The sequence below is a fragment of the Felis catus genome, chromosome D3, assembly GCF_018350175.1.
Source record: "Felis catus isolate Fca126 chromosome D3, F.catus_Fca126_mat1.0, whole genome shotgun sequence".
Lineage (NCBI taxonomy): Eukaryota > Metazoa > Chordata > Mammalia > Carnivora > Felidae > Felis > Felis catus.
In genome coordinates this window covers 93,398,593-93,403,073 of record NC_058379.1, presented here as the reverse complement: position 1 = coordinate 93,403,073, position 4,481 = coordinate 93,398,593, and the positions used below count along the sequence as shown (strand labels likewise).

General features: G+C 56.2%; 1 long non-coding RNA gene across 1 annotated transcript; it reads left to right on the top strand.

The window, feature by feature from the left end:
- The first annotated feature begins 307 nt into the window (after positions 1 to 307).
- LOC109493537 lies at positions 308 to 4,177 on the top strand. The gene is made up of 2 exons (XR_002147843.3): positions 308 to 1,304; positions 3,819 to 4,177. It is a non-coding gene; the product is annotated as an uncharacterized LOC109493537 (long non-coding RNA).
- The last annotated feature ends 304 nt before the right edge of the window (positions 4,178 to 4,481 follow it).

Sequence of the window (4,481 nt, the reverse complement as noted above, 5' to 3'; positions counted from 1 at the left end):
GGCAGCTCGAGGATTTCTTTGTAGGAGGGCTGCACTCGAGCCGTGTAGCCAGGTAATGAAGGCAGAGGGGCCTTGTCAAGCTGCTGTGTAGCAAACGCTGCACTGTCAGTTGGGTCCTATGTCGATCTGGGGGGGGGGGGGCAGCCCTTGGCACCGCTCCCACTCTGAGCTCCGGTTCAAGGGCTGACCCAGGGAGCCCTCAAGCCACCTGAGAAAGTCTGGACGGAGCTGTGGCTTAAGGGCCTTCTCCCCGGCTGTCGGCGGCCGGTGCATGTGAAATCGGCTGTCACCTGTGCTGCATGGGGGACACCCAGGCGGGAGGTGGAGAAGGACAGGCCGAGCCTGTGTCCACAGCTACGGACACGACACGCTGTCATCTCTGTGTGCCTCAAGTTGTCGACTGGACAATAGAATCTGTGCCGCGTGCAGGGACCAGCCATTGTGTACTCGGTGACTCTGACTGTGTACTGACAACCCCCTGGGGACACACCGCAGGGCTGACAAGTTCCCAAACATCACCGACGCGTGCTCTGAAGTTACTTCCCCCACGAGTTGACACAGATCTTACTTTGCCGCGGGGACTGTACGCAAACGCGGAAACGGCCATCCGATGCCGTCACGGACGTTTCGGTTTCAACCCTTCCAGGCGGCCGGTAGCAGAAGGCGGCGTTTCGCTCGGCAGAGAGTCACCGAATTTCACCACGCGACGTGAGCGCGGCGCCGGCGTGCTCCCGTCTCCCTCTTGACGCCTCCCGGCAGCCCTTTCGCTCGGAGCAAAACAAAATGGCAGCGCTCGCGTCGACCTGCCGCTTTTCCGTCAGAGAAACGGACAGACAGCGGTTTTCCTCTTGATCGTCAGCGTGCACGTGAATGTCGCCGGGTGGCGGTACTCGCTGCTCTGGCGACGTCTTTGCCCGCGCGGTGGCCACGATCAGCGAGGGGGAAGGTGTCGGACGGGGGGCGGGGTCAGCCGTCTGTGGGCACCGGGCGCAGGTCTCTGCGCGGCGCTCGCTTGGCGCGTCACCGCGCGCTGTCCGCCGGGAAGCGGGCACGATTTCGCGAGACCCTCTCCGCTCACGTGCTTCCCGGAAGTGACGCGCGTCGGAAACCTCGTGCGGCGCTCGGGCCGGAGCTGGTCCCGCACAGTCACGTGACGGCAGGCGTTGGCCACAGTTTCAGGCTGTGGCCGTGTTAGGGACGCTCGCAGGACGTTGCAAGACCACGTCTTCCGAAAACGAGGATCGCTGGGTCTGTGAAGAAAACTTTCGGGACACAAGCATGTACCGAAGGCGCCATGAAAAACGGTGGGCGGATGATGTGCATTACGCAGAAATCGCGTGCTGTTGGTACCAGAATTCCCTGAAACATTCCCAGGAGGCTCGATTTGAGGTCACTTTGGAACTTTGAGACACCCGGTAGGGAGGTCGGTTGGAGGCCTGCTCTAACTGCACACCAGTCGTAGACGCTAACTCGCAGGGGGTGTGGAGGCGGCCAGCGAGCCTTAGCCAGAGGCTTGGAGGAACCACCTGGGTTTGTCGCTGAACCGCGGGCTCCCAGGACCCGTGCGGGTCCAGCCTGGGTGCCGCCTGAGGTGACAGAATTTGTGACAACCAAACAGGTCACAGAAAAGATCGCAGAACACATCCCGCTCCCTCTCTCCCTCGCCGTCTGCTTCCGGGAACCCATCCAGTGCCCCTCTCTTCTGTCCGTGCGGGAGACGGCTTGTGACCTGGGGTCAGGCAACCCCCGGAACGTATCCAGATGCTTATATCTGCGCATCGTCTCTGTATTTCTGGGAAAGATTGACTAGCTTCCCTCACCACCCATGACAGAGCACATGACTCGGCTCAGTTCAGTTTTTAGTTGACTCTAAATAAAGGTTTATTTTTATTTTTATTTTTTTAATTTTTTTTTCAACGTTTATTTTTGGGACAGAGAGAGACAGAGCATGAACGGGGGAGGGGCAGAGAGAGAGGGAGACACAGAATTGGAAACAGGCTCCAGGCTCTGAGCCATCAGCCCAGAGCCCGATGCGGGGCTCGAACTCCCGGACCGCGAGATCGTGACCTGGCTGAAATCGAACGCTTAACCGACTGAGCCACCCAGGCGCCCCAATAAAGGTTTATTTTAAAACGGATTTGGATTTATAGAAAAACCGCAAAGATAGTACAGATCATTCTCCATATGCCCTACGTCTAGTTTTTGTGACGTTTTACGTCGGTGTAGTACGTTGGCTACAATTAATGCGACCGCCAATGCGTTATGACACCCGAAGGCCCGTACTTTACTCAGGCCCCTGGTTTTCTCTGCTGTTCTCGTTCGGCCCCAGGACCCGTGAGACCTTAGTCCTCAGGCGGCTGCAGGTCGTGTCCTTCCTTCGTCCCAGGACCTGAGTACCGGCAGCTCAAGATCACGTCTATGTTTTCAAACAAGGATCCAGTGATGTGGATGAGATTAGCCAAGTCAGATCAGACCACGATCCTGCCGGCACGAACACGCCGGGGTTCACACGGCTTTGCTGCTTGTACTCAGAGGACCATCCCCCAGAGACGGGCAGCTTATGCAGTCACAGGCGTGCCTCGTACCTTCTCACACAGGAACCCAGCAGCGCCCGGCCTCAGCCTTGTTATGTGGCTGGCTCAGAGAACTCTTCCATTTCAGTTTCCTTATAAAGGAGGGTCCTCCTCTGTTCCTGTATGAGAAAAGAATGGTGTGCAAGTCTGGGTTCCGGGCCCGAGTTCAAATCCTACTGTGCACAGGCCTCTGAGCGCCAGACCTCTGTGCTGATGTCTTGGGAGGACGTCGGCGTGACTGGGTGTTGGGGAGACCCCAGGGAACACTGGCCGGCCCATGGTTGCCGGTGCAATCAGCATGCTGGTGTCCAGAGAGCCTCGCTCTGAGCCTGGCTTAAATATGCATGTTTCGGGGCACCTGGGTGGCTCAGTCAGTTAAGCGTCTGATTCTTGATTTCCGCTCAGGTCATGGTCTCACAGTTCTTGAGTTCGAGCCCCACATCAGGCTCTGCATGGACAGTGAGGAGGCTCCTTGGGATTCTCTGTCTCCCTCTCTCTCTACCCCTCCCCTGCTCCCACAGGCTGCCTGTCTCTCTCCCTCTCTCAAAATAAATGAATAAACTTTAAACAATTGTTTTCAATAAAATAAATAAATTGGGGCGCCTGGGTGGCGCAGTCGGTTAAGCGTCCGACTTCAGCCAGGTCACGATCTCGCGGTCCGTGAGTTCGAGCCCCGCGTCGGGCTCTGGGCTGATGGCTCAGAGCCTGGAGCCTGTTTCCGATTCTGTGTCTCCCTCTCTCTCTGCCCCTCCCCTGTTCATGCTCTGTCTCTCTCTGTCCCAAAAATAAAAACGTTGAAAAAAAAATAAAAAATAAATAAATAAATATGCGTGTTTCATCACAGAACCCCATGTTTGTCCGAACGGACAGGTAACTGGACACGTCATTATTTAAGCTGGTGGGGCCCCCGGGGGCCCTGGGCCAGGTGGCTGGTCACCCCCAGAAATCACCCCGGCTGAAGGAAGCTCGAAAGCGGTGGGGGGTAGTGGAGACGGTGTCGGGAGGGACAGCGAGGGCACCTGCCCTGTGCTGGGGGCGGGCGTTTTGGACGCGGCTGATGAGTCATGCTGTTCTTTCTTAGGGTTTATCCAGTCACCATAACTCACAAAACAACACCTCTCTGGGCAGAAATTTTTCTCAGTAATGGGAACGTGAGCATAGGGAGCAGCACGTCCTAAACGGTGACACCACCAGAAGTGCTTCCGGCTTCACGCAGCTGTCGGATCTCCTTTCTGTTTCTTACAGACCGAATGGATTCAGCGTAAAAAGTCATCTATTTGGAGGGACCCTGCCATCGGTGTCATTGTGGGAAGCCGAGTGAGGCGCGACAATTGGGAGGCGTACGTGTAACGCTGGCGTCACAACAGTTTCAGCCGCTGTTTTCAGGTGCCTGCCCGGCTTCTGTTCTGTCCTGCTTCCTACGCTGTTCCACGACAGGAAGTCAGAAGAAAATGGGCCTCAAGACCACGTTTGGCTTATATGCCGCGGAGAGGACGCCTCAATCTGGACATTTATTCATATTTTCAGATAAGAGCCAGGCCCTGTGCCTTTCTGTCTCCTCAGAGTCACAGTTGATATTAAAAACTACTTGACAGCATAGGAAATGTTTGATTTCCCATTTTTACCAAACGGTCGCATTTTCCATAAGATGGAGGTTTTTGTGGGGTCAGGCTGGCTTCCTGTTGGAAGACGGTGTTTTTCTCTGTTTATTTGAGAGACACAGAGAGACAAGCCGTTTGTACAGATGGGCACCTTTGCAGTTTCCAAGTCATGAAGCCTGGGGCCCCTGCTGGTTGGCACAAAGTTGCCAGGTGCCTGCTTACTACTCGGCTCCCGCTCCCAGGAAGCCCTCAGGCCGGGAGAGCCACGGCGCCCACTCTGCTAACCCCACCTGGCTTGGCACCTGCC